Here is a 25,641-nt window from a genome sequence, read left to right on the forward strand (position 1 = left end):
TGTGTGTGTGTGTGTGTGTGTGTGTGTGCCAGAGGGGGAAGGCGATCTTAAATGGATGACCATCTCCATTACTGATGTTTTTTTGGACGGTGCCTTTTAACATTCTTACAGAGCGTCACACAGAAAAAGCCAATAGAACAGTTGGGTAATTGCTCGCATTATAGTACTACACAGTAGCTGACAACTTGGTTATCTCCATCTTCTTTGTAAATACTGACGCCGAAAAGGGTAAGGGGAAATTCTATTTTATTTGGACGGGGAAAATAATGTCAAGATCGAAGGGACATAACTCAATAAAAAGGATGACACTTTTCTGTTGTCATTTTTTTTGGTAAGGGAGATAACTATGGTATCTTATCACAATTGTACCTATTTCAATGAGTTATGTCCTTCGTTACTTGTACCTGACAAAACGAGAAATTCGGAATAATAATAATAATAATAATAATAATAATAATAATAATAATAATAATAATAATAATAATAATAATAATAGTAATAATAATGATGATGATGATAATAATCATAATGAGAATAATATTAATGATAATAGTAATAATGATAATGGTAATAATAATAATAATAATAATAATAATAACAACAACAACAACAACAACAACAACAACAACAACAACAAACAACAACAACAACAACAACAACAACAACAACAACAACTCATCATCATCATCATCATCATCATCATCATCATCATCATCAAATTAATTATCGTTGTCGTCGTAAAAAGAATCAGCCTTTTGTTTGTCGTCACTTTCTCCTGTTTGGTTTAATTTTATCTCGTTATTCATTGACGTTATAACAATCAACCCACATTACCCCATTGGACTCAGGTGTGAATGACTATCTGGTTATAGACAAGTAGTGGCGGATATTTAAGAGGATTAATACAAAAAAGGACGCCTAACGGTCGTCTAATGGGTACTGTATGAGTTAGAAATATGGCTCTATATTATGTCTGTTGAGTGGAATAAATTAAATTCAAACATTGCGAAGCGTATTTAGCATGGTAAATTCGTGTAAATGCGCTAAATAAGTATTCATACTATTTATTTAAACGGCAAAAACGACAGATTTTACATTTCTTTAAAATCCCCTTTAGGCATCTGGTTCACTGCGACATAAAATAAATTTTAAAAAAAATTCCCTTGATTCATTCCATAGGGGGAAATTTGTCTCTAGGATCTATTCCAAGGGAAGACTGGAATAACCCAGGCGTCAGCCGCTGTGCAGCGTCGCAAATTGAGCTAAGGCGAGGTGACTTGCTCAAGGCCACACAGCGCAGCGGCGGGTGATCGAACTCGATACCTTTCGGGTAGGAAGCAAAGACCGTACGGCTGAGCCACGCTGTCCCCTATTTTACCGTTTTGAGACGACGGACCACATTAAGCAGAGCTCCCTACTTGAAATGTCAAAAATTTGTAGTATCCAATGGAAAAAATGAAAAGGTCACAAAAAAGATAGCTTTACAATTCAATTATTTGCCCCCAGCATAATCAAAATATGCTCCAAATCCTAAACACAGTTTCTAAGCAACCAGGCTCTCCTTTTCAACAAGATTTATAGATAGTTCGAAGATGACGTCACTCAGGTCTTTGTTATTGTTTTTTTGCCATCCGCGTTTATGAATAATGCTCACTGAACTGAATTTACCCGACTGTAAACGTTCATGGATACACACGGTTTTTTGTGTTGGTCCGTTATACTTCCGGATGGCAATGTTATGAGCTTCTTAGTCAAGCGCATACTATCTATTGAATCAAAAATGTCTATGCTGTTCTCTAGCTGGAGCCAAAAATTCGTATTTCTACGAATGTTTCGTAGCACTGTGCAGGTCTGCACTAATTCTTTTTTTTTTTTATTGAGCTTTATATAGCGCAATATCCACTAAATGTGCTCAAAGCGCTTTACAAGGGGTCCCTGGTCAACAGCAACATTTAACATGTAGGACGGAACATGACGCCTGTTAAGCGATATTACAATTTTTCGGACAAAGACAACGCTGTTAACGGCCAGGTACTCAAATTACACCTGAGTACGGTGAGAGAATGTGAGTATAAAGAGCCTTTTCCAAGGACTCAACTATGCGCCGAGCGCGAGGCTCGAACCCAGGACCTTCCGATCCGCAAGCGAATGTCATACCACTAGACCACAAAGCTGCACTACCTTCTATTTATTTTTCTTTCTTTTTAACAATAAAATTATGGTCTGTCGCGTATTTAGTTTGATATGACATCTTATCAAGACTTTTTGACAAACACTGTCGACCTACTTACAACCAAGGTAATGTTAGTACAGACTTCATAATTTAATAAACATCAAAAGACTAACGCCGCGTGTTAAGTACACCGTCTATGTTAGACATCAAAACATGACAGGCTCGAAATGGTAGAGTAGTAGTAGGGCTAGTCTTGTTATCAAAGTATTCTAGGTTAGTGCAAAGTTTCCGTCTCCGTTTCAATGTCCATGATCCTACTTCTTCTTCTTTTTCTTCTCCACCTCCTCTTCTTCCTCCTCCTCCTTCGTTTTCTTCTTCTTCTTCTTCTTCTTCTTCTTCTTCTTCTTCTTCTTCTTCTTCTTCTTCTTCTTCTTCTTCTTCTTCTTCTTCTTCTTCTTCTTCTTCTTCTTCTTTTCTTTCTTTTCCTCCTCCTCCCTCTTCTCCTACTCCTTCTCATCTCCTCTTCTAATTGTATTATCGTCATCGTCATCGTCATCATCATCATCATCATCATCATCACCACCATCATCATCATCATCATCATCATCATCATCATCATCATCATCATCACCATCACATCATCACCACCACCACAACCACCACCACCGCATCGCCAACACCAACACCACCACCACCACCACCACCACATCATCATCATCATCATCATCATCATCATCATCATCATCATCATCATAATTATAGTTGTCTCGGTCGAGAGAAACAAAATTATGAGAGGGCTTTTCATGCAGTCTGTCGCGTCCTACAATCCAATCGCTGCTTTTGAATTGAGACAACATGTAAAGTACCTTGGGCTCATTCAGTGGTTATTATGCTTTATCTGATGTCTCCTTTTTTCATTTCTGTTTCATCGTAGAATACTCTTGGTTCAATTTTTTTCAAGTTTTCCAAAGTTTTCAATTATAAATAGCCATATAAATACGCTTCAACAAGTTATGTCATCACTTCCTTCGTATTGACGCATGGTAACTTAGTAACTGGCTCTAAACTATCGGAACAATGGCGGACGCCCTTATGAAATCTTTCTCCGACGAGCATAAAAGTGTATCCAGAGGAGAAAAACATTATAAATATGATCATGTTTTGACTTTTATACATTCTGATCACAAGTCATATTAAAAGTTCTAGCCAGCATGAAGAATAAAAATTACCGATTTTCTTTGTTTAGAACCACGATGGCCGCCGTTGCTGGGCGACATGACATCAGACTATTGAATCTAATAATCATGCAAGAATTTAACACGCGAAGGAAATCCAGTTCCACTGTTACTTTGTTAAAGTCTAAATCTAATTAAAACTGCCCAACCTTTTGATACACAAAGTGTGTGTCATTTCTATTGACTTATCTTAGATTTTGGTTCCTTTGTTGTCTCCTAAATTTCTTGTTGTTACCCTCTGGAAGCCGCGTGCCCCGAGTCTGGCACTAAGAGACACCGCCCTGCAGGTGGCTTATGAGATTTTGGTCGCCAGAATAATATTATAATAATGGAACTCGTGGACAGGGGTCAGCTTGTGCTCATATTATACCTCACCAGTTTATTGATTAACTCTCTCCTTACCAGCCATTTTCTGGATTTTCCCCAAAACTTCACACCCAACAAACACAAAATATATTTTTATCACTCAAACATAATAGCAGTAAAGTTCTTGCGATACATAATTTCTTTAGCAAAATTTGCTCTCCAACACACAGTTCATTTTCTTTAAATTTTATGATGTATAAAAAAAAATTGAATAAGAAAAATATTGGTGGTATCGTAATGAATGTGACGATTTTCCTATAGTTGGTAAGGAGAGGGTTAAAAGGCTGTTGCTGATCTGTCCAGCTAGGTGGATAAAATGACCAAATTCGAATTGATTTTGATTGCATTGATGCACTCCTCCGTTTAGTTTAAAACAAAAACTCACAACATCCGCCAGCACACAAAACAATGTGAAAAGTTAAACGTTTATAGTCTGATTAACACAATTTAGTAAGAACTACTCATAAAAGTGGCTGGCTAAAAACAATATCAAAAAGCTTAATGACATCAATTGCTTTCTATCTTTATGAATAAAGTGTCACTTTTTATTTAATACATTCTAAAATCTCATGCAAAGAAATATTGCATGTGTCGTTAAGAACTCCCAGATTTGAGAGTTTTTTTTTTGGATAATATAAAGGTCGTTTTAATCGATCGATATTTGAAGGACGAGTGTTATTCAGACTAGGGGCAGCGTGGCTCAGTGGTACGGTCTTTGGTTCGTACCCGAAGAAAAGTACCAAGTTCAATGACCCGCCGCTTCGCTATGTGGCCTTGAGCAAGTCACATCGCCATAGCTCACTTTGCGGCGCTGCTCTGCGGCTGACGCCTGGGTTATTCCAGTCTTCCCTTGGAATAGACCATAAAGACAAATTTTCCCATGGGGATGAATAAAGGATTTTTAAAAAATTATTATGGCCAAAAATTTGAAAATGTATTTTTTTTTCAAGCACGACAGAATGCGTTAACAAATGTGGAACTAATGAATGAAGGAAAGAACCAAAGACTTCCTGTCTATTTACGGAAAGCTCATAGCAGAATCCTAGGCGATTGTCACCATGAAAATATAAATAAGTTGATAAGTGGATGTTCCCGTTGTCCCTGTCTAGTTATTGGCCATTTTAAGGAACGGCCATGCTTATCGGGGGATATTTTATGACTTATTTTGTTGACATAAAAATTGTTGTGGTTTATCTGGCATTTACAATATAGATACAGTCGACGCTGCTATTGACAAATAAGATAGAGTAATAGACTATAAATTTCGAGTTATCCGAGAAATTACTGAAATTTGTCTTTAACAAAATTTGCGCTTTTATACAGTGTATTATTGTGCTCGGTAGGCTTCTTGATGCTTCATATGTATACCACTGCAGACTTATCATAACCAAGTTTGAGTACCATCTTATAGGAGTCATTTTTGGACTTAAGATCGTAATTTCTGTCACTATTTCTAGCCATGTACTCATTCTAGCATGAATAATTAAGTAAAGGAATGTCTTTGTATGTAAATGTTCCAAATAAAATAGAATAATCTTCATAAATAAATTGCAATGCTCAACGTTCTTGATATTAAATTTTACTAACATAAATAGTATAGTATAAAGAGCCAAACAATATTGATAATTAATCGATTAAGTATGTCTCAATCAATAAATTATGAAATAGTATAAAAATAGAAATAATATGATTTGAACGTAATTATGTTAACTTGGATAAATACATTTTTGGGTAAAATTTTGGCAATCTGTTACATTGACGTCGGATCAATCAGCTGCCACTGTAGATGGTTACTCTTAACCATTAATGTACTTCGTGAAACGGTCTGGCGGGGTCTCACCATAGAGTAGATTCATATAATATATTGTGCGGCGCGGACCCAAACATTGTGTTAAAATGGTTGTATCAAGATCTAAGGGTGTTAGATGTTACAATGGTTGGGCGATTTGAGACTGCTTGTGGCGATTGAACAAAAGGAGCTTCTGGGTGTAAAAAGGGGGGTATATGTAGAATATTGTGTGGAGATTTATAGGCGTAGAGGCCTGGTATTGTCATAGTACAATAGGACAACAGGTGGACATAAGAGTTGATTATCGTGGCTCCGGTTCGCTTGGGATTTCAACTAGTCTATGTTTAGTTTATTTCGAGAGTCAAGTCTGAAATGACATTTTAGAGTACGACGGCGAAACCATTGCATCGATGTCCAACCATAAGGTGTGGATTTTTTAATTTTTAGCTGACGGTTACTACTTAAACAACAAATATGACAACAAGAACAACAACAATAACAACAGCTACCACTACTACTACTACTACTACTACTACTACTACTACTACTACTACTACTACTACTACTACTACTACTACTACTACTACTACTACTACCACTACTACTACTACTACTACTACTACTACTACTACTACTACTACTACTACTACTACTACTACTACTACTACTACTACTACTACTACTACTATACTACTACTACTTCTACTACTACTACTCTACTACTATACTCACTACTATACTACTACTACTACTACTACTACTACTACTACTACTACTACTACTACTACTACTACTACTACTACTACTACTACTACTACTACTAACTACTACTAACTACTACTATACTACTACTACTACTACTACTACTACTACTACTACATACTACTACTACTACTACTACTACTACTACTACACTACACTACTACTAACTACTACTACCTACTACTACTAACTAACACTACTACTACTAACTACTACTACTACTACTACTACTACTACTACTACTACATACTACTACTACTACTACTACTACTACTACTACTACTACACTACTACTACTACTACTACTATACTACTACTATACTACTACTACTACTACTAACTACTACTACTCTATACTACTACTACTACTACTACTACTACTACATAACCTACTACTATCTACTTACTACTACCTACTACTACTACTACTACTAACTACTACTTTACTAACTTACTAACTACTACTTACTACTACTACTTACTACTACTACTACTACTACTACTACTACTACCTACTACTACTACACTACTACTACGAACGACTACTAACTACGACTACGACTACTACTACTCCTACTACTACTACTACTACTACTACTACTACTACTACTACTACTACTATTACTACTACTACTACTACTACTACTACTACTACTACTACTACTACTACTACTACTACTACTACTACTGCAACTAAAATGATGCAAAAGATTTAAATAGAGTACCATTCATTGAATATTCTTACAGCAATGTCTGCGGTTCCAAAGTCAGTGGCAACACGGAACACACAGACAAAGCATGAAGCTCGTAAAGCGTTATTTTACTATAATATAATATTTGACAGAGCGACGATTTGTAAAAAACAAACAAACAAGAACAAATCAAAAACAAGAAAGAAAAAAAACAAACAAAACAAACACAACACTAAGAAGAGACCCCCAAAGATCGAGAAACACTTAAATTCCAGGGAACTTATATTATTATTATTATTCAGAACTTTAATACAGCATATTTAAAAAATCTCTCTAAAATCTGATTTTTATTTGATTAGCCTTTAAGATTTGTTATGATGATTGCTAGATTTTTCTCATGAGAACTGCAAATAAATATATGTTTTTTTTTAATTTCAAGTAGTCAAGTCGGATTTATATGCCTGACAAATTCGTCTCCTGGATGCTTAATGACCAAGGTCAAGGCAGCTCATAAACTTTTCTCACACGATTGCTATAGGTGATAAACCTTTTCCATAGACACATAGCTATATAATATACTGCATAAATATTTCACAAATGTAATCCAACGTCACTGTTTGGTATTTTGCCTGGTTTAACCAAGTGTCGAAAAGTGTCTTAATTATGTACACACAATGATGGGAACAGTCCATAATTAACCACTTATTTTTTTAAAAACCTCAAAAATGACCTCTACTGTGTAAATTATTATTTTGGTAACTACAAAATCATTTTTAAAAATGAAGAGATGGATAGATAGATAGTTAGATAGATAGACAGATAGACATAATAGATAGATAGATAGATAGATGGGAAAGATAGATAGATGGATAGATAGATAGATAAGAGAGAGAGAGAGAGAGAGAGAGAGAGAGAGAGAGAGAGAGAGAGAGAGAGAGAGAGATGTCAGAAAATAACGATACTCACCCCCCCCCCCCCCGCGACCTAATTTTTAAAAAATATATCAAGAGAAAGTAAATATCCATTTCCACAAACAATCTTGCATGCTGTGCATTTTAAGACGTATACAACCCAATCTCCCTAGACTAAAATGAGTAGGGTATGCAGCACGAAATTCCACACATAATTTAAATATTTTCCCTGGTAATTAATTACATATGGCTGCCGTTATCAAACATTCAAATACCTGTTACAACGAATGTCGTCTACAGGATATTTTATATGGAATGTAAATATGCCAAAGAATGAAATACAGACTGCCAAGTCGTCTTTTTTCATTTTGGACAGAAAATGTAAACTTAAAATTATATCGGTCACAAGTTGTCTAAGACTAGACCTAGAAAGTTTAAATCAAAATATCGAGTTTTTGACATTTCGACATTTGTGAATCATTTTATCGGTCATGAGCGGGGAAAGAAAAAACAGTTTTCTGACCCAAATTTAAGAACTTTGTTTTGTCAGTGGACCTTTAAAATAAGGCTAAAGAATTCCTGTGATGATGATGATGATGATGTCTTGCATGAGCGATGTTAAACGTCGATGGCGTGGGAATAGGGTTGTCACAATCGCCTTTTAATTTGATGCACGAATCTACTACTACTACTACTACTACTACTACTACTACTACTACTACTACTACTACTACTACTACTACTACTACTACTACTACTACTTCTACTACTACTAATACTAATACTACTACTACTACTACTACTACTACTACTACTACTACTACTACTACTACTACTACTACTACTTCTACTACTACTACTACTACTACTACTACTACTACTACTGCTACTACTACTACTACCACTACTACTACTTATACTACTACTACAAATACTACTACAACAACAACAACAACAACTACTACTACTACTACTACTACTACTACTACTACTACTACTACTACTACTACTACTACTACTACTACTACTACTACTACTACTACTACTACTACTACTACTACTACTACTACTACTACTACTACTACTACTACTACTACTACTACTACTACTACTACTACTACTACTACTACTACTACTACTACTACTACTACTACTACTACTACTACTACTACTACTACTACTACTACTAACTACTACTACTACTACTACTACTACTACTATACTACTACTACTACTACTACTACTACTACTACTACTACTACTACTACTACTACTATACTACTACTACTACTACTACTACTACTACTACTACTACTACTACTACTACTACTACTACTACTACTACTACTACTACTACTACTACTACTACTACTACTACTACTACTACTACTACTACTACTACTACTACTACTCTTACAAAAAAAAAAAAAAAAAATACACGTTGGCGTTTTACACAAGCTGAGTCGAGTGTAATTTTCCTATAGTCGTCTTACCTCTTCTTTTAAAACTATAAAATTTTAGGAAATCACGCTATTTTCTGCTAAAATTTTCAACATTTTTAAAAAAACTTCATTATAGTTTTTTAAAGTTCCAAATACTGAAAAAAGTCCTCATTAATCTTCATTATATAAAAGAAAAATCTGTTTATGAATTATTTTTAAAGAGTATGATTTTTAATTAAAACATTTCATGCTGGACCAACGGTGCCGCACGCAGACAAAAGCTTTTTGTTTTTGTTTTTCATTCTGGACGGTTTTACTTTTACTTTAAAATATGGTCTACATGGATTAAGATCACCACCAAATTGTCACAATGTTTTAAACCTGAGGCGTCTAAAAGTTTCATGCCTGCTTATTGATCATCTTATTTTTTTTTTATTATTATAAGGCAAACGTTTTCTAATCCAAATGAATAAAACATAAATGTGTCACAGATACGGTCTTTTTTTTTTTATAAGAAGTGAGATAAGAATGGAGCCAAAATGACATCGTGTTATTTCCCAAAGAGATAAGCACATTGCTTTGTTTAACAAATTTGTAAACAACCCATTATAATAATATAGATAGTGTGCGCCTATCTAAGAAGCTCACAACATAGCCATCCGAATTATAACGGACCAACACACAAAACTTTGTGTAACCTTGAACGTATATCGTCTTGTTAATACAGTTTAGTGAGAATTACTCATAAACGCGGATGGCAAGTACAACAACAAAAGCTTGAGTGACGTCATCTATAGGCTTTCTCTTGTCCGCGTTGTTGCAGTGAAAATAAAACTCCCAAGACCAAAGAAGAATCCAGAAAAATGGAACAGGCTCTATGTTAAGTAAATAACAAGAAATAAAGTGAGCGGAGAAGTGCCGGAGGAAAACTGAGAATAAAAACAAACGGGATTTACAGTCATGATGTCACTTCCCTCGTAATGACGCATGGTTACTTAGTAATACTGATTCTAAACTATCGAAACAATGGCGGACGCCCTTATGAAATATTTCTCCGACGAGCATAAAAGTGTATCCAGAGGAGAAAAACATAAATACGATCATGTTTTGACTTTTATACATTCTGATCACATGACATATGAAAAGTTCTAGCCAGCATGAAGAATAAAAAGTACCCATTTTCTTTGTTTAGAACCAGGCTGTTCGCCGTTGCCGGGCGACGTGACATCAGTCTAGTGAATCCAATTGATTGTTGTTGAAAAAAATGGAGAAATTTAATAGAAAACAACAAAGGGTGGGGGGGGGGGGGGTAAATATATTACAATTTCTTGCCAGCTTAGCAGTTTAATGGTTTTAATAGTTAAAAAAAATGTTTCTTGATTTAATTTACTTACGATGAAGGTGACACTGATGTGTTGCCATGATATAATTTATAACATGTCTCATGGCTTTTGTCCGTCCACTATCACTTCTTAGTTCTGTAGTGTTAATGATGTTTATTTCTTTCTTTTTTTTTTTTTAAATGTTGAAATTATATATTATACATTTTTGACATTAACAAGCTGCCACAAAATGTAACTGTCGTTAATTTCATTTTCATGAATTTCTCAGTTTGTTGACTTTTAAAAAGGTGTGTAGACGAGTAAAAATTAAGTCGTCTTAAAACATAAGACACGCGACATTCTCGCCCGCCGCTGTGTGTGTGTGTGTGTGTGTGTGTGTGTGTGTGTGTGTGTGTGTCCCGCTCGCTTCTGTGTGTGTGTGACCCCTCTCTCCCTCCTCCCCTCTCTTTCTCTCTTTTGTTTCCCCTCGTTCTGTCACCCGCCGGTTGCCCTCGCCTTGTCCTTGCGTTCCGAATCATGTGTCGTCTGCTAAAACCTGTCGTCTGCTGACTTCAAGCCATCTATTGTGTGATTATTGTAAAGAGACTCGCCGATTTCTTCGGCTCTACTATTTTTTTTTGTTTTTAACCCACCTTTTGTGTTCTCCACGGATTAACGCAAATTTCCCATCGGATTTTTTTTTATAATAAAGACGGGATTTTCTGGATTCTGTGTAAATTCTTGTGGATTATCGAATACTTTGTTGGAGTGTAGTGTTAGATTTCTCAGTGGATACATACTTCAGTTTAGGTATCTATAATAAGATAAGACCTGTATTGAGGTATGAGTATGGAACTGTGATGAATAAATTTCCATTGGAATTAGATGGTATTGGTTTATTTTGGGGAGTTTAAATATTTACTAAATCAAAAATCAAAATAAAAAGTCAGATTATATAAAAATATGGAAAAGAAAAAAAAAAGAAATAAAGAAAGAATAAATAATGGCATTTATGAAGATTGTTAAATATTTTTGTTGTTATTATTAATGATGATGATGAAAGTGACGATGATGATAATGGTGATGGTGATGATGACGACGATGACGATGATGATGATGGTCGTTTTAGTGATTTACGACCACTGTGTGTATTTGTAATGTTATGTTAATGAAAAGTTTTCCGCTGGTCACCCGGTGCTTTACAACTTCTAAAGCCACTATCATAGTAAATTATGTAACAGAATTACTCATTTTTGTGACTGTTACGGCTGTGGATTCTAATCACTATCATATCGATCTCTTCACACATCCGTCCATTTCATATATCAATCGACCTTCCTATTATACTCTCCATACAATGACAAAACGCTTTATTTCTCACTTCACGTATCGTATCAAAGCGGTTATAATATTTAATATGTCGTGGTGAACTTGGTGCCTTCAATACGATTTTAACTTTACTCATAAATAAATATGAATTATAATAGATGCTGTCATTGAGGAGAGTGAGTTGTGTCTCTTCAACCCCCCCCCCCCCAATATGTGACCCTCCGTGTCAAAGCGGTATTATGTAGGGATCCACTCGGTTAGGGAAATTGAATTCTTTGCCACAAATATCAAACCCGGGTTTAATTTCTATACGTTATGCTGGAGTATAAATACTATTTCTTGCTTTACAAAAACTTCTAAGGTCCAATTTCTCATCATTCTATCTCTAAATTCACTTTTTTGGGGTCTGAATCATTCCGACATAATACCGTTTTGAGACGGAGGGTCACACATAGTTTCTAAACTTTGGTCATTTTGATTTTAATTTCGATTATTCTTTCGTCTAGCTATCTAGTTCATCAGCACACAGTCCCATATTGGTGGCTCGCATTTCATTTTGGCCAGAAATGTTTTAAGAATACACATTTCAAATATCAATGTATTTAGATAAGCCCGATGTCGTCAACAATCGTTAAAATTAGATTTGAGATCATGACTTTATGCTAAAAAAAAAAAGAAAGAAAGAAAAAGAAACGAAAAGAGAAAACGAAAAAAAAAAGCCCCAACAAAACAAACAAACAAACAAAACAATAACACAACAAACAAACCCTAGATAAACTAGAGTTCTATACGACTCATTGAAAATATAAAAAAACCCCAACAAAACAAAAAATCCGTATAATATTAGTTGATTAGCATCGTTAAAACTACCTTGTCTTTCAGAATGACTCTGTGGGAAAGTTTATCACGATTCTATAAATTATTCCTTTAAAAAAAAAAGCGATACTTTTTAGAATTTTTGTAAATATTGATGACAAATGGTCATTTCCATCGCATTGAGTGAGTGATCAAAGAAAAGTGACACATCTGTGACACATGACATGTGTCTCAGTTTTTATTGACCATTTACGCTTTAAAAATTGAAGTTGTGGGGGTAGGGGGGGGGTAGGGACAGGATGATTTTTATTGAACATTTCACGCGAAAAAAAAAAAAACCCAAGAAAATTAGTGGAGAGATAATTTTGGATCGAACACTTAGCATTACAAAATAATGGGTAGGGGGGGGGGGGGGGAGAGAGAGAGAGAGAGAGAGAGAGAGAGAGAGAGAGAGAGAGAGAGAGAGAGAGAGAGAGAGAGAGAGAGAGAGAGAGAAGGTGTAGATATAGGGGAATGGATTTGGGAGATATTTATACAAGGAGGGGGATGTTTATACAGGGAAACAGTTGTTGTTTAGATAGAATATTTATACATTTACGATAAAGGTCTATTTCGTTTTGTAGTTTGTTCTTTTTTTTTCTTCTTTCTCCATAGTGATTTACGCAGTTCTTTTCTTAGTAAGAGTTGACTATAAATACCATCCTGATATGTTTATGACCATTCGTCTTTTGTCACAAGGGAAAATGTCTGCCTTACACACAGAAAACGCCTTTTAGTATTTTGGTCAGAAAACTTTTATTTCATTTGATTTGTAACTTCATCAAATAGAATGAGACTCGGCGTGTCATAAGTTCTTAGACCGTTGCTTGGAATTGAAATATTTTACAAGATGGGTATCACGAAAATTTGAATGGACCGATTTATTAAGTCAAACGTTTTGGGGATTTTTAGGGGGCAAAATTATAAAGAGGCGTTTAGTTGGTGGTCGATAGATGTGGTCAGTGGCTAAAAGATGTTAATCGCTTGGTTAATGGTTCGATGCTTGCTTGCGATTTATCCAGATTAGATATATAACTATTTATCCCAGGGAAGCAACGCCTCAACACTACATTAGTCAAATTCTTTTGTTGATCAAAGCATAATAATAACTCTAAGATCTGTTCTTGTGAGTTTATTATTGTCTTTAAATCGATGAAGGACAAGTATGAAACGTATCGCGTCACAACCGTCAATTTCGTTCATTAAATTTCCTTTTTGAATAATCGCAGACTGCCACTGCTTAAATGTGCATTAAATTCTGTTAGACAAATATATATATATATACCTTGGTGTAACGATTGATGACAGGCTCAAGTGGGATGAACACTTGAAAATAATTAGGCATAAGATGTGCAGACGTACATATTTTTTATCAAAACTCTCTCAGTTTAGAATAGATAAAACCCTCTGCACATTATTTTATAGAGCAGTAATCGAAAGTGTTTTGTCATTTTGTATAACAGCTTGGGGAGGCAATTGCTTAGCAGTGGAAAGGAACAAAATAAATTCAAATATTAAAAAATCCATTAAACGCTATATAAATGATGTTGACGATGTAGATCTTTTATACGAGAAATTTTGTATTAATAAAATAACTAAAATATTAAATGACCAGTATCATCCACTAAGACCATCAATTATTATGTCAGAAAGAAGTGGTCGCCCTTTCTCTATTTCAACGAAAACAGAGAGACACCGAAAATCTTTTCTGCCGTCCAGTATTAGGCTTTATAACAACAAGCAATAATCATTTTATATAATTCTTTCTCATTTTTACTTTTTTAAAATATAATATTAATTTATTAATTTATTTGTTTTGCAATCTTTTCAATTTTCAATTTATAGTGACAGTTTTAACTATTTTACAGTGTTGAAATTATTTATATTATAAAGCGCAGCTCTGGTTATAGAGCTGCTCCTTTTTTATATATATATATACATCCTATTTCCATTGTATTTTTATCTTATGTGTACACGTCTGTACAAAAAATTTCCTTTTTGGGATGCAATAAAGTATTATTATTATTATTATTATATTATTATATATATATATATATATATATATATATATATATATATATATATATATATATATATATAATATTGCATATTGTTTGAAGCAGAGATAGCAATAATAAGAAGTTGTTAAAACGAAAATAAAACCATCTACTGTTGAGCCTTCCCATTTTCATTCTTTCGTTAGTATTGAGAAATACAATGACATTTTAAAAATAATTGGAAATCATAAAAGTAGATTTAAAATTGATAAAAAACACGACCCCCTCCTCCCGCCCCCCCCCCCCCCAAAAAAAAAAAAAAATAAATAAAAAATAAAAACCCAAAAGAAAACCACACACATAAAAATCCGAAAAACAAAACAAAACAAAACAAACTTCAGATAAAAAAAAAACCATAAAAACAAATGAATTAAGAAGAAAGAAAACAATAAGGAAATAAGTCTCAAAATAATGAAGATAGGAGACACAAACTTCAGCAACATTTAAATGCTTACCCTAGTTGGCAAGACTTAGTTCATTGTCAAATATGATATAAGTTTGTGTTGTCAAACACATCATAAAGGAGCACGTATCTAATCTCACAATAGCCTCAAGTGATTATATTATAGTAGGCCATGCGTAGAATTTTTTTTTTTGAATTGAGCGGCACGTTCCATTCTTCCTTGAAGGGTCCTCTTCAGCCTTTTGTCTACTGTATCAAGTATCTCATTGATCTCCTTTGATCACAGATTCCTTAATAATAATAATAATAATAATAATAATAATAATAATAATAATAATAATAATAATAATAATAATAATAATAATAATAATAATAATAATAATAATAATAATAATATATTTATTGTCCACGAAGGCAAACCAGTTAACTACCGTATTCTGGAAAGATACGTATTCAATTTTTGGCCAGAAAACCCGTCCTTCAAAATCGATTTAAATTACCTTCATCTTGGCAAAAACTCTCAAACCTGGGACCTCGCGAGGCCATGGCCTCAGATTGAGGGCAGTAACATTGATGCTCTCTTTTTTTTTCAATGAATTTCTAGTGGCACTTCTGTTAACAGCTGTTGCTCTGATAAATAAGACTGGGTTTTCTTATTGTGACGATTAGTGATAAGAGAAAGAAATTACATATCACTTTAACTGGTGTAGTCTTACCGTTAGATTCTGTGCATTTTCCGTTTAAAAATAGAACATTATAACAAAATGAAACAATGTCGGCTACTGGTCTAAGTGTGTTTACAGTCGTTTGTTTGAAGGAAGAAAAAAGTTTATAATAATTGTATGATCTAGCATTTCTCTCTACTAGCTTTCTTTTCTGTTGGTAGGAGAAGACTTACATAACTCTCCCATGATAATATATATTATATATTTATATAAGTACTGTTCTAAGTATTTGCAGTTCATGTTCCGTGCTATTTATTCATGTATTTATTTGTTTTATTTATTAATTTATTTTATTTATTTATTTATTTCAAGATCATTTTTCGAACGATTATAATAATGACCGAAAATTTCCAATCATCATGATTCTAAAACCCAAGGCAAAAGACATCAGTTGAAGTGTGACGCAGCCTTGATTAAATAACACCCACGCCAATTGAACAAATACTAAATGCAAATACAGTTTGTTTGACAATTTTCACACAAAAAACAGCCGATGTATTCAGGTTTACGCTCGGTGTGACGATTGTCTAAATAAAAATCTTTATAATTCCTACGTAACTCGCGATTCGTAATTTTTGTCACCCTAACCTCTCGCCCCTCCCTTCAGCGATTGCGCATTCGGGTGACAGTGATATAATTGTTATGCCATAGCCCAAATATTGTTATATATGGAAACGTTTGGTTATGACAAACTTTCCGGAATCAGCAGTATAGAAGGAACAAATTTGACGTCACCCCGCTCTTTGTTATTATTTTCAGACAGACTGTTAAGGACTTGTTCTCACTAAAGGATATCAATCACACTATGAACGTTAAAGGCATAAAGGTTACACACCGGTTTGTGTTTTATTATGTTTAATTTGTCTGGCGGATGATGTGAGTAATTTCCTTAAACTTATAGCATCAATTAGCCACTCCCACGCCTCGTTCTGAAAAAAGTCCGCGAAATTAAAGGGGAGGCAAGAGAAAATCAGCTGATCGTTAAAATAGTAACAGAAAAGTGGAGGTGCTCGACAATGAATGCAAGAAAGACATTTAAAACGCCGTAAAAATGTTTAAAAATCACTTAATGTTATAATTACCATCCATAACAACCTGTCAAATTCACATATGTAAGATGTCAAGCCAAAATTAATAATAAAATAATAAAGAACACGATTGACCGGTGGTCCGTTGACTACACATGCATACGAGTACCAGAAATATTTTGTAAACAATGTAACACAATATAATGTGTAAGTTTCAAAGCAAATGCAACCACAAATAACATCAAAGAACAATGTGGGACTACTGTTTTAATTTCATAAAACCGAACGTATATTTTCTGCCCCCGATATTGAACGTGTAGTTAGTATGTATCGTACAAACAACATTCGTTTAGACAGGTAGTCGGGATTCTAGCGCCAGTTTTATTTGGGCAACCATGATTGGGATTTCACTCAATGCACTTATTATTAATTATTATTATTATTATTATTATTATTATTATTATTATTATTATTATTATTATTATTATTATTATTATTATTATTATTATTATTATTATTATTATTATTATAATAATAATAATATATTATTATTATTATTATTATTATTATTATTATTATTATTATTATTATTATTTTTATTATTATTATTATTATTATTATTATTATTATTATTATTATTATTATTATTATTATTATTATTATTATTATTATTATTATTATTATTATTATTATAATAATAATAATAATAATAATAATAATAATAATAATAATAATAATAATAATAATAATAATAATAATAATAATAATAACAATAACAATAATAATAATAATAATAATAATAATAATAATAATAATAATAATATAATAATAATAATAAGCAGTTTGAAAGGATATAGTCTTTGGTGTATAAGTGCATATGTACAATATTTCTTATAATAAATGCTTCAAAACAAAACAAAACTAAAAAAAATAAATAAAGAATAAATGAATAAAAATATCTATTTGGGCATTTACTTACATTAATAGTCTTGACAATCACAATCACAATCCATGAAAATTAAATATCCCAAAATCCGAAGAAGACATGAATTTAATCCAAAATCCAACACAGGAATGTATTTTAATAGGAGACAGATATCCTATTAAAACCATAGCATTACTTGCAAACAACAATACCCCACTCTGCGTTTAACGGGCTTGTGGCCGTCACATTGTAAATTGTGGCCGCAGTAGGGTAATCGGTGTCCTAAAGACTGACATACTGACATACAATCAATGAGAACTATAAAGAATCCATTCTAGAATTCAACTACAAACTGAAAAGCATGATAAATATCACTCTCTCAAATAATTTCCTTTGCTCAGGTTCACTCACACTCTCCTTTATTGCAAAACATTGATAAGTGAGATAAAGTTTGTATTTCAATTATAAACTTAATCACATAACCTAAATGATGGAGAATAAAAACAGCTAATTATTTAAAAAATTCACAGATCAAGTTATCTATTTGAACTCCGCATATTTAGCTTAATTACTCATTGACCATATATTTTTTTTAATGGCATTGTTTCATTTAAACAAGACCATGACGCTTATGCCTGGACCGGGTATTCACAAATTCTGCTTTTGTGTTCCACTTTTCGAATCGAATTAATCTCTATCTTATCCGTTTATTTGCAAATTTTCTGCACTTTATAAATAAGACCATAACGCTTATGTCTGGACCGGTTGTTCGCAAATTCTGCCTTTGTGTTCCACTGTTCGATTAGAATTAATCTCTATTTTTTCCGTTTATTTGCAAAGTTTCTGCACTTTATAAATAAGACCATAGCGCTTATGTCTGGACCGGGCATTCGCAAATTCTGCTTTTGTGTTCCACTTTTCGAATCGAATTAATATCTAGTCTATCCGTTTATTTGCAAAGTTTCTAGATTTTATAAATAAGACCATAACGCTTATGTCTGGACCGGTTGTTCGCAAATTCTGCCTTTGTGTTCCACTGTTCGATTAGAATTAATCTGTTTTTTCCGTTTATTTGCAAAGTTTCTGCACTTTATAAATAAGACCATAGCGCTTATGTCTGGACCGGGCATTCGCAAATTCTGCTTTTGTGTTCCACTTTTCGAATCCAATTAATCTCTATTTTATCCGTCTATTTGCAAAGATTCTGTACTTTATAAATAGGACTATGACGCTTATGTCTGGACTGGGTATTCGCAAATTTTCCTTTTGTGTTCCACTTTTCGAATCGAAATAACATCTAGTCTATCCGTTTATTTGCAAAGTTTCTGCACTTTATAAATAAGACCATAACGCTTATGTCTGGACGGGCATTCGCAGATTCTGCTTTTATGTTCCACTTTTCGAATCGAATGAATCTCTATCTTATCCGTTTATTTGCAAAGTTTCTGCACTTTATAAATAAGACCATAGCGCTTATGTCTGGACCGGGCATTCGCAAATTCTGCTTTTGTGTTCCACTTTTCGAATCGAATTAATATCTAGTCTATCCGTTTATTTGCAAAGTTTCTAGATTTTATAAATAAGACCATAACGCTTATGTCTGGACCGGTTGTTCGCAAATTCTGCCTTTGTGTTCCACTGTTCGATTAGAATTAATCTGTTTTTTCCGTTTATTTGCAAAGTTTCTGCACTTTATAAATAAGACCATAGCGCTTATGTCTGGACCGGGCATTCGCAAATTCTGCTTTTGTGTTCCACTTTTCGAATCCAATTAATCTCTATTTTATCCGTCTATTTGCAAAGATTCTGTACTTTATAAATAGGACTATGACGCTTATGTCTGGACTGGGTATTCGCAAATTTTCCTTTTGTGTTCCACTTTTCGAATCGAAATAACATCTAGTCTATCCGTTTATTTGCAAAGTTTCTGCACTTTATAAATAAGACCATAACGCTTATGTCTGGACGGACATTCGCAGATTCTGCTTTTATGTTCCACTTTTCGAATCGAATGAATCTCTATCTTATCCGTTTATTTGCAAAGTTTCTGCACTTTATAAATAAGACCATAGCGCTTATGTCTGGACCGGGCATTCGCAAATTCTGCTTTTGTGTTCCACTTTTCGAATCGAATGAATCTCTATCTTATCCGTTTATTTGCAAAGTTTCTGCACTTTATAAATAAGACCATAACGCTTATGTCTGGACCGGGCATTCGCAAATTCTGCTTTTGTGTTCCACTTTTCGAATCGAATGAATCTCTATCTTATCCGTTTATTTGCAAAGTTTCTGCACTTTATAAATAAGACCATAACGCTTATGTCTGGACCGGGCATTCGCAAATTCTGCTTTTGTGTTCCACTTTTCGAATCGAATGAATCTCTATCTTGTCCGTTTATTTTCAAAGTTTCTAGATTTTATAAATAAGACCATAACACTTATGTCTGGACCGGGCATTCGCAAATTCTGCTTTTGTGTTCCACTTTTCGAATCGAATTAATCTCTATTTTATCCGTTTATTTGCAAAGATTCTGCACTTTATAAATAAGACCATGACGCTTATGTCTGGACCGGGTATTCGCAAATTCTCCTTTTGTGTTCCACTTTTCGAATCGAATTAATATCTAGTCTATCGGTTTATTTGCAAAGTTTCTGCATTTTATAAATAATAATAATTGTTCAAAATTTTACCTTACACCCGATATTACAAGTACAAGTGAGCCAGGTGAAGAAGATTGTCAAACAGTGTGACAGATGAAATAGGAAGAGAGAGAGAGAGAGGGAGGAGAGAGAGAGAGAGAGAGAGAGAGAGAGAGAGAGAGAGAGTGAGAGGAGAGAGAGGGGCAAGAGAGAGAGAGAGAGGGTAAGAGAGAGAGAGAGAGAGAGAGAGATATTCGTTTTTTGTTCAAAATCTCTCTCTCTCTCTCTATCTCTCATTGCACAAGGTTGTGCTATTTACTACTATTTATCAAGAACAGCCAAGCTGGCAACCCAGTCTCTGTATAAACTAAGCAAGATGGCAACAGGGACCTCGCTCCTTATCCAATGCCGAAGCTTTAGTTTGAGTCAAACGGTTTTGTTAAAAAAAACCACCCAAAATAAGTTCGTGTCGTAAGTGATGGAAGTTGAAGTCGGCTTATTATAAAATCGTTTTTATGGCCTGTTTGGATTACCCTTTTTAAATAGAAAAAGTGAATATATCATAAACTTGAAGAATAGGCAAGCTAAATGAAATTTAAATTGACTGATTAAATGAGTACGACTACTGGGTTCCGACATTCCGATCCCAGTGTCATTCATGTTCACCGTACCGTGTTACTGTCTACACACTACACTGCATTGTTAGTGACTGGTCATGTCTTTTTTGTTTGTATGTTTTACGCAAGCTTAATAAAAATTAAATTGACTGATTAAATGAATACGTGAGGCAGAGTTGCGAACGACTCATGGGTTCCGACATTCCGATCCCAGTGTCAGTCATGTTCACCGTACTGTGTTACTGTCTACACACTACACGGCATTGTTAGTGACTGGTCATGCCTGTTTTGTTTGTATGTTTCTTTTAATATGGGTCAATTTAAAAAGAATAATAATAGAAATGTTCAAAACAAAAACTAGATTCACTATTACGTGCCTGTAATGAAGTGCTTTCCACAAACCGTGAGCGAGAATGATGGTGGAGGTAATGGCAACCATGTGGGTTTGTTATTGTTTCCTACCTCCGTCAACCCGCGCATCCGGTTGCGCACCCACGCTGATTCTGACCAATATGGTCAGGAGAACGAAATTGCACTACACACACACACACACACACATACACACACTCACAATCACACATACCCGTACACACAAGACACAACCAGAGAGAGAGAGAGAGAGAGAGAGAGAGAGAGAGAGGAGAGGGAGGGAGAGAGGGAGAGAAAGAAAGAGAGAGGGAGGAGAGAGGAGAGAGAGAGAGAGAGAGAGAGAGAGAGAGAGAGAGAGAGAGAGAGAGAAAGAGAGAAGAAAAAATAATTCGACCAATGTTAGAATATGAAAAGAAAAATAGATGCTCATTTTTAATTATTTTTTTTTTTAAATTTTTTAAAGTAGCAAAAATCTCTAGGATTGATTGAGTTAATTGTTTGATGCCTCTTGGATATCTTTGATATCTCTGACGTAAATATAGCCCAAAGTGACGCCATCTAGAACTCTTACAAATCCGGGGGGGGGGGGGGTTGAAACTGGTCCTTTTGCTTGCAATGTGAGTGCTCTACCAGTGGAGTTATCGGGACCCCGATAGCCTGCTCAACGTATTGAATTGATAAAAAGAAAAGAAAGAAATAAGTGTGAAAGAAATTTAGAGGGAGATTTAAAGTCACTTGACATGGATACGTATTATAGTAGGTCATTTTAAGACTGAGTAGAACCGTAGCCATCGTAAAGTTATAGCCTGGCACTGACCAAAAAGTGACGTCAAAATGCCAGTCTTTGGCCACAAAAGAAAATAAATCGTGAGTTGTATTCATCGATAGTTCAACCAAAGGGGACCACTTGTTTCCATGAGCTCTACTAACAACAACTCACTAGGCGGTGTAAAAACCAAATAATGACGTCAAACTGCCAGTCTTTTTGGGTTTCAGTGTGAGGCTATAACTTAACGATGGCTACGGTGTTAGGCTATAACTTTACGATGGCAACCGTAGAACACTGTTTCAAAGAGCAATGGCTGACAGAAAAAAAAAAAAAACAAAAACAAATTAGTTTTGTTTTATTTTTACTGAGTAGTCCTATATTTAGGAGTAAAAGATAACGAGGAAAAATGCGTTCTTTATATCCGTCAATTCGTTTCAAGCGTGTACGTTTTAAACGTGGGCTATTGTATCTAAGTGTTGTTATAGATTGATAATTGGAATTCATAAAAATATCCCCTACATATCTGTATTGTGTGTAAAGTTATGACATAGAGGGAAGGAATGGTTAATGGTGTTATTATTATTCTTGATCTACCCCAAGGCGATGTCAAAAATTGTTGCGTGAGCTATTCCATCATACAATGACAAAACGAATGTTTTTCTGATTTAGCCAGAAAACCTTTGCTTCATATTATATTCTATCGATCGATAAAAGCGAGACCCAAATTATTAAAAAATATAAAACTCGAGACGGTAAGATTGAGTTAAGAATTAAGGTTTAGAACGGTTGATATGAGGTTAACGTTTTGTATCCAAAACAGAGAAACAAAATAAAATAAACCTTTTTGTCAGTTTATGGTGGTATTGGTATGTAGCTGTTTATACATATTTTTGATCCGTAACGTTATACCTTTCATCACAGGGGTTGTTTCAGTGGTTATTTGCAAGAAAAGAACATGTCATTTGTGTTGTTTGGTGCGTAACAATGACTTAAAAAATAGTTAGAGCCCTTTTATGAGAACTCAACATAAAAACAAAATTTGGGCACAGTCATATATATATAGAGTCCTTAGTCATAGCATCTGATATTTAGAAATGAGTGACAATTGTAGAAAGTTGATGAAATAGTTTTTGTGATTCTTCTTATTTGAAGGTCTCGATTTTGACTACCATTGGAAACACTATGAATGATGCCAAAATAAGATCATGTCTACAAACTACATTTCGATAAATAGATAGATCAGACACCCATGAAACGATAATATGGACTCTGTTGATGTTAAAACTTTAAAAATTATTTTTTGTAGACAATATTGTACACTTTTTCTTTTGTTAATGAATTGAGAACGGATTTTTACACAGGATTATAAGTATTTTGCCGGTCCCAGTCAAGACGGGTGTAAAATTACAATCTTTCTTTGACAACGTTTTCATTAGTTTTCTGTAACGATTTGGACGTTGTTGCCTATTTCTAGTTTTCAAAACTCTATTTTTTTCTTCTTTTTAATTGTCATCACAATAAATAGGGGTGATTTATTTCATTTTTAAAAATAAAATTAATCTATTTAAGGAAATGGGTTAATTGTTATCTTATTTGAAAAACAAAAACAAAAGCAACCAAACAAACACACACAAACACACACACACACACACACACACACACACAAAAACAACAAAACAAACAAGAACTTAAATGACGAATGGGCAACCCTTGGTAATGATCTACGCCAGTTATCTTATTCATTTTTTGAAAAAAAATATATTTTCTTTTTAACCCTGTCCTTACCAACTGTAGGTAAATCATCACGTTCGCTACGATACTAGCAACAGTCTACGTATTCAGATTTATTTTATAAATAATAAAAAATAATTGAAGAATAATATTTGTTATTTACAAAAACTTAATGTTGTTTTGTAAAGCTTATTTTGCTCAGAAAATTTATATACAGTATGTACTAATTGCTTTTGAATTTGAGTTTTAAAACTCAATTTGTTTGCTAGGTCGGGATGACTTTTCAGTCATTTCAATACAAAACCGTGGTCGGGAAAACTGTCGATTAGAAAAACACAGTCGTGGAAGATCACCTTATTATAATAACTGACGTAGAGGGAACTTGTTTAGGGGGTGTAGAAGAGATAGGAAAGCCCTTCATCTCTACTGTGAGACATAGAGATACAAACATTCACACTAGAAAAAAGTAGGTTTCTGTTGTAATAAAGTAGGCCCATTTTCGAAGCTTACGAATAAATGCCAGATTAATTATGCAAAAAATCGACAAACAAGTCAGTTTAAAATGCCAAAATTTCCCCAGGCATCACTCTATCAGCTTTTACACTTGTTATTGTCTTATCCCGTTGCCATAAATAAGTGGCTTGATTAATGTTTTAAAAATTGTACTGCCATGCCAGTTTCAGATTGAAAATTGGCAAGTTTTGGGCAATTGGACTCTTACATTAAATTAGTAAATTTGAATAATAAAAAAATCCAAATTCAATTTTTCAACAAAAAACGGCCTAATGTATAATAGAAGAAAACTCCAGGACGCTAAGGTTAAAAAAAAATGAAATAAAAATCACTAACTGGCAATCCTGGCAATGCTCCCATCAGGGTCAGAGTTATGTATCATGATATTTTATAAATAAACCATTCATATTGACAGTTCATTGACTCGCTTACTCTTTTCTTTGGTAATATTTTTATGGGTTGTTTATGTGATGGAAACCATCCATTCATTTCATAAACCAATGTGTCGCTGTCGTGTGATGGGACAGTCATGTTACGAATTAGACCTAGAGGTCTCTGTATGCCCTCACGAAAAGCATTTATTTGCACACGTTTTCTTCGTCCTATCGGGCATGAATGTTAGATTCGAGAGATCCACTGATGTAAAGGCGCTGTCTTTGTCCGAAAATTCTACAAGCACCTAACGGGTTGCATGCCTAGACCTATGTTGATAAATGCACCCAGTCAGTCATCAGCAGATAAAGCGCTAAGAGTGTGGTGTTTAAGGTGGATAAGTGCAATTTTAAAAAATAGATTTATTATACCTTCCGTATCTATAAGAGAACTACAGAGGATTATTTCATCGATTTTAACACCCCCCCCCCTTTTTGATTTCTTCCTTTTCTTTTTTTTTTTTTATAATTTAGTTTCTCTTACCAAACGAGCAATGGATGGATTATTGGGTTTAATTTAGATGTTGCGTGACGCATTGTTGCAATACGCTTCGACA

The 25,641-nt window shown here is 34.1% G+C and overlaps 1 protein-coding gene across 3 annotated transcripts in view; it reads left to right on the forward strand.

The window, feature by feature from the left end:
* Positions 1-25,641, forward strand: part of LOC144968948 (uncharacterized) — a 224,716-nt gene that overhangs the window by 109,333 nt on the left and 89,742 nt on the right. Inside the window, exon 1 of one of the 3 annotated variants that reach the window (XM_078907839.1) lies at positions 11,275-11,533. The exons of the other annotated variants lie outside the window; for them this stretch is intronic. The gene's annotated coding sequence lies outside the window, so the exon portion shown is untranslated. Of the gene's footprint in view, positions 1-11,274; positions 11,534-25,641 lie in introns of those variants that run through there. 3 annotated transcript variants of the gene reach the window in all.

The sequence above is a fragment of the Berghia stephanieae genome, chromosome 3, assembly GCF_034508935.2.
Source record: "Berghia stephanieae isolate SIO BIC M18660-M18661 chromosome 3, UCSD_Bste_1.3, whole genome shotgun sequence".
NCBI classification, from domain to species: Eukaryota; Metazoa; Mollusca; class Gastropoda; order Nudibranchia; family Aeolidiidae; genus Berghia; species Berghia stephanieae.